Here is a 6827-nt window from a genome sequence, read left to right on the forward strand (position 1 = left end):
GATTACCTGTCACTCGCGAGATATAAAAAATATATTAGAGTTGTATTATTATCACTTGGAAAAATATAAATGGTGGAAATGAAAAATAGTGACCGGGCAGGGATATGGTTTGGGTTTTGATGGGTGTAAGAGGTTGTGTGCTGCGGCTAACGGGACATAGCTTAGTTACACTGTTTTCACTATCTGTGTCGGTTAAGGACCGGTCGTTGCATAAGTCTCGAGGCAAGTCACAGATTTATTATCCCAAGCATATACTTGTGTATGGGCGCTTGAAGACTTGTTACTCTCTTATCATAGGTTCTAGCTCTTTCCGGACTAACTATCATGGTGGTTTTGGGGTTAGGAGGTCCTTGCACCGCACTGAGTCCGGAACTTAGGGGTGGGGTCTTGGAGTCCTAGTTTGGACGGGGACCTGGACCCCGTGACAGGAGGGTAGTGGGTTATTCCTGTTTGTGTTTGGGGTACAAGCGGGGTGTATATTTTTGGGGTACCTAGCTGGAGGCATTGATTCGCGAATCGCCAGGCAATCCAGTACGGCTTGTCTGCGGTCTAGCACCGTAGTAAGAACTAAATAATGAAAGATGAAAAAATGAAATCTGAGTGCTTACCACCCGCTTGAAAGTAGCATAGCTGTTTACATAAAATGGTTAGTTAATGAACTAATGCATTGCTAATAAAAATCAAATATAAGGACGCAATTTTAGTAATGCTCATGCAGATGCAATAAACCTACAAGCCAGATAGCCTTGCATATCCTTGGAGTCTTTTCTTTCCTCCTATCGGGTAAGTCTTGCTAAGTATAATTGAGTATTCAGGGTTTTATTTCCCCCTATTGCAGGTGACAGGTGGAGGCTAGAGCTAACCTTTGTGTGTGGATTTCTCTTGGTGGGCTCAGAGAGGATTTCCTTTATGCTGCGACCATAGTTTTTATTTATAACTCTCACTAAATATTTTTATAAACAAAAGTTTTACAATCTGTTGTCATAGTTTATATATCAATATTCCATCATATCATAAATAGATGTTTAATTCTGTTGTAACTCTGTTCACATGTGTTATATTCCGCTGTTCAATTAAATTATTCATAACTCTGATAATATGATTACATTCTGCTATTATACAATAAATATTATACTCTAATATTGTATTAAAAGTGATATAAGAAATGATTAAGAATGATGTAAGCTTTATTCTCTCATTTGTTATCCTGATGGAAAAATGTAGATTTTTTAGGTTCTCCCTTGGGGTGTGCCCGACGGAACCAAGTAATTTGGTGTCCTCCCTTGGGTACTTAGTGTCTAATGGAAGACGAGTACTCCTGGAAGGCATTAGATTAGGCAGTTCTGCCACATATAAGCTCAATACCATCGATAGCGAAGTCTTCGTCAACGCCTGGAACATCGAACAACTAAGTCGCTTTTACCCTTAATCTACGCATGCTTTTGTCTTATTGGTTTCGCTATCGACTTCTCGATCTTCAGTGACACTTGACCCCAGCAACAACAAAGGGTCATGCCTCTCTCTGGGGCTAATAAGAGCATATCTATCTGGTAGACATTCTGTATGCCCGACCCTTTCTCACGTTAAGATCTAGAAGTAAGGATTGCGGAAACAAATGCTGAGTAAAACTGATCGGACCGCAAGAAACCTACACCCCAACGGCTATGGCATTTTTGCTCACAAGCGTGATCAGAGTTTTTTGCCCACACCCCGAGCTTTTTAGCCTTAACTACAGAAAGAGTAAGAACACATTAAAGAGTATATCTATCCGGTAGACATTCTCTATGCCAAATCCTTTCTCACATTAAGATCTAGAAGCAAGGGTTGCGGAAATGAACACTGAGTAAAACTGGTCGGACTATAAGAAACCTACGCTCTAGCGACTATGACGTTTTTGCTCAGCAACGTGATCAGAGTTTCTTCACCCGCACCTCGAGCTTTATAGCCTTAACGATGGAAAGGGTCGGAACGCATTAACCTTTTTATATGCTTTGCCTCGTCCAGAGCAACAAGAACCGCCACAAGCTCTCTTCGCCATGGGAGGGACCATACGTCATCGCGGAGGTGCTCTGACCAGGCACTTATAAGCTCAAGACCATCGACACCGAAGTCTTCGTCAATGCCTGGAACATCGAACAACTACATCGCTTTTACTCTTAATCTACTCATGCTTTCTTTTATCAGTTTTGCTATCGACTCCTCGATCTTGAGTGACACCCGACCCCAGCAACAGCAAGGGGTCAGGCCTCACTCAGGGGCTGATAAGAGCATATCTATCTGGTAGACATTCTCTATGCCCGACCCTTTCTCACGTTAAGATCTAGAAGCAAGGATTACAGAAACAAACGCTGAGTAAAACTAGTCGGACCGTAAGAAACCTACACCCCAGTGTCTACAGCGTTTTTGCTCACCAGCATGATTAGAGTTTTTTGCCTGCACCCCGAGCTTTTTAGCCTTAACTATGAAAAGAGTCAAAACGCATTAAAGAGTATATCTACCTGGCAAACATTCTCTGTGCCCGACCCTTTCTCACATTAAGATCTAGAAGCAAGGGTTGCAGAAACGAACACTGAGTAAAACTAGTTGGACTACAAGAAACCTACGCCCTAGCTGCTATGACATTTTTGCTCATCAGCGTGATTAGAGTTTTTTCACCCGCACCTTGAGCTTTACGTCCGTAACAACAGAAAGGGTCATAATGCATTAACCTTTTTACACAAAAAGGGGAGAAGAGCTAAAAATCTATTTGACCTCAACAAAATTTAAGAGCTTCTCCACTTATTACAAGTTAGTCGCCTGGCTTATCTACCTAACTAATTTCTTGGGGGGATGATCTCATCCTCTATCTCGACAGGTAAGTCCTGTGCCAGAGGGGTCACCTCCTTCTCAATGTTGTCCAGCTCAGCATCGGTGTAGACAGGCGTGAGAACCATCATAGGTAAGAAGGGATATGGAGCTGAAAACACTCCTATGGCCCATTCAGGCCTAGGAGTTTGAAGGCTGGCCCTCCTACGGGTTCACAGTCGCTTCGGGCGCCCTTAGAGTTAGGGGTGGAAAGGGATGGGCCCACTAGTGGCCAGTACCTAGGCGCACGAGCGCCGCGGGCATCCTAGCCTATGTTTGAGACTTGGTTGGTTCCTAGTCCATGGGTTTTCCTCGAAGAAAGGCAATGAGCCCTTGGGACCGGTCGAACGGACCCGAGAACTAAATGGATTGGCCACCGAGAATCTAGAGTTGGTCACCAGCTGACCCATGCCGGACCCCATGAACGAGAAGCCAGGGCCGCACTCGGACTAGCCCATTAACAGCTCACCGAGCACCATGTTTCGTCCATCGAGGAAAAATGTGGCATGGCTTAGCCCTCTATTTTATCAAAAAAATGTTTGAGGGATGACGATCACAAAGACAAGCTGACCCTCGACCGGATTCCTGCTACGCGCAGGGGCTTGAGAGAACTTGGACTCGCAAGGAGACCGAACGCGCGGTCGCAGTACGACAGTGAACCGATAGGATCCTAGGGGACCAAAATCAAGAAAAATAGTTCTAACCTCCCGAATTCTATGGTTACTTTCCCTCAAGAAGACCGATCATGACAAAAGGAAATCGCCGTCCTACTAGGACACGCCGCGGGCTACAAAAAGAAGGCTAAGGCCCACAGAGTCCTCCCATCTGGAAAAGCCTCCAAAGTAGTATTCTACTCCTCCGCAGGCTCAGGGGCTACTGTCGGGTATCGATATTAGGGATACCCATAATAAGGAAGTTAGCTCCCACGCTGACTTTCTCGGATGGCTCGAGATGTATTAAAAGATATCGCCCGACCCTAAGGCCGCGGGCTCCGTCTCGCCCGACCACGAGGCCGTGGGCTCCATCTCGCATGATCCCATGGGCGCGAGCTCTGTCTCGCCTAACCCCAAGGATGTGGGTTCTGTCTCGTCCGACCCCTTGGGTGCAGGCTCCGTCTCGCCTGACCCTAAGGATGTGGCTTCTGTCTCTCCCAATGTCGTGGGCTTCGTCTCGCCTGACCTCAAGGACGTGGGTTTCATCTCATCCGATGGGGACTCATACCGCTGCCAACCACTCCATGTCCAAGCGTATGAGCCTGGGTCAAAACTCTGATGCCAGGGAAGAGGTTGGCATGCCTCAATGTAACCCATGACCATGATGGCCCATACCTGGGGATTCACATCAAGAACAGTGTTGGGCGTGCCGGTGTTGTTCTGCCTAATCCTCGTAGAGACGCTGATAGGCGCGTCAGTTCACCACGACGTCCGTCGGGACAGAGTGGAATACTATGACCGGAAGATGACGCCTGTGCATGGCGCCAGTGACAAATAGGGCCACAACATGGAGGTGTCTCTGTTGACATCTACAGGATCGATGGGACATGCATGAGGAGAAGAAGGACCCGGCAACCCTAGAAGCCTTCTTCTCTCTCTCGTTCTTCTCCTTTTCCTCCTCTGTAACCCACGTTTTCTCTTCGCCTATAAAAGAGGAAGCAGGGCGCTCCATGAAGATGGATCTAGACAGGGGGGAGATCTGGACACAAGAGCACAACACGAGCTCACGGCTAAGCGGCAAGCGAGCTCTCAGCACCCGTTCACTCCTTCCACTAGAGACTTAGGATCCTCTCCCTCTCTCGCATGTTTGTAACCCCTACTGCAAACCAAGTGCCGGTAACACGAGCAGCAGCAAACTCGACGTAGGGATGTTCTGTCCGAACCTGTGACAGAACCTCCTAAGTCATAGGGCCCACATGCACCTGTCACTGTCCGATGACCTTTGACATTTATGCATATGTTTCCAATAACTTAAAAAGACTATCGGGTGTCCTCGGGGAACCCTGAATCATCCATGATTTCTGAGCAGGATCACGTTACAGAGTCATTGCAGTATTATAACATTTATTCAAATATCAGCCTAGAGTAAAAACAGCGGAAGTCTTACGATAACATAGTTTACAAACCAGTTGTTTCAAACCTTACAAACTAAGTTCGATAATTATTACAAACCATAGTAGTAGTGGAGTGGCATAATTAATATATATATAACACACAAAATAAACATCATGCCCAAGGATCACACATTTACTTCTCATCGTCAGAACGAACGATAGTCATGCAGCATGATCCAAAACAGATCTGCTCATGAGGCTCACCTGCAACAAGGGGTCAACGAACCCTGAGTACAAAAGTACTCAACAAGACTTAACCGAAGTATTAACTGATAAACTTAGGAATGCAGGCTCAGGGATTCAAGGTATAGCTTTAACAATGATCAAAGTTCTTTTGCATAAAAGCTCTTTTAACAACATTCTTTATAAAGAAAACTTCTTAAGAATTGTATACAAAGCTGACATGATCCGCACTGAGATCATGAAACTTCATATCCAACACCTTCACAAACCTTATTCAAGTTCTGGTTATTAATACTACAATGATGAACAGTGAGTTGAGTCTCCATAACCGAGGAGCAATGACGATTCGAACTGATTAAACAACCCAGCTGGGGATTCCAGACCACACAACATATGCAGGTCCCTGACCTACATACACCAACCTACCCTCGGATCCTCTAAAACAAGAACGGGTCCGCACCACCCAAGAATACAGTACTCCACCAGTCCAGCCCATTGCCACATGGGTACACGCTATTCTCGCCATCTCTCCACTCCTAGTGCGCGAGTAGCCATTCTCGTAATAGAATGACCAAGTTCAGGCTTACCGGAGTATGTGGTTAGTACTACAAATTCTCACCTCATGCAATTCAACAATGGATGTGCCTTAATTGACACAGGCGGAAAGATCCCGCTCACAAGGCCTCCATGTCTTGTGGCTCACACACACCGAGTCCGCCCGGTCTAGATTTATTACTCCACATTCCCATATCACGTGCTAACATAGTTAACCAATGTTCCGTTTAAAACTTGCAGGTGGCAGGTAGTCACCTGACTTTCATCGTTCTACGCATAGCTAAGCAAAACTAGGCATATACGAGTTTAAAACTAGTAATATGGTAAATATGGAATAACAAGGGTGGTAATGCACCAATTAGGCGCTTACTTAACTCCTAATCACTTAATGCAGTAACAAAAAGCAAAAGCGAAATTAATTTATAAAACACAAGGTAGGGTTGTATGCATCCGGGGCTTGCCTTCGTTGACGGAAAAGTCTGGCTCCTACGACGTTACACAAGTATTCGATCTGACCGCAACAGACGGATTAACCTCCTCAACAGCTTGATTAACTACCACGTTTTCACCTTCATGCACTACACATAATAACAATGCCATGTTCAACATGATGCGGAATACGAAATATGATGCTCGATGATGGATACAAAAATTAACAATTTGAATACAACTTTCCTTCGCGGTACAGTTGCAAGTCAAACAACTAAATCTTTTTCGTAACACATACATCAACTGGTAAGGATCATTATCCACAAATGACCCAAGGTCATCACTCACTCCAAAATTGCAAACAAAACCTAAATCATTAAAGGTTACTATTTGCTTTTATGAATTAATTATTTAATTCAAAATTATGAAATAAATCAACTTATTCTAATTGAGCTCAAAATTTTTGTAAATGTTCATTACATGATAACTAAGTGGCAAAACAAATTTCACAATTTTTGGATAAATAAATAAGCCTATAAAAATCATGGAAATCCATTTATTAATAAATTGAGCAATTTTTATCACATTCAAAAATTACTAAAAAACAATATTTCATATTTTTCTTAAATACTATACATCATAGAGAAGTCACACAAAAATTTTCATAATTTTTGTAGCTCTAAATAAATCTACACAAAAATAACAAAAA

This window comes from Miscanthus floridulus, chromosome 3 (assembly GCF_019320115.1).
Source record: "Miscanthus floridulus cultivar M001 chromosome 3, ASM1932011v1, whole genome shotgun sequence".
In the NCBI taxonomy this organism is placed as follows: Eukaryota; Viridiplantae; Streptophyta; class Magnoliopsida; order Poales; family Poaceae; genus Miscanthus; species Miscanthus floridulus.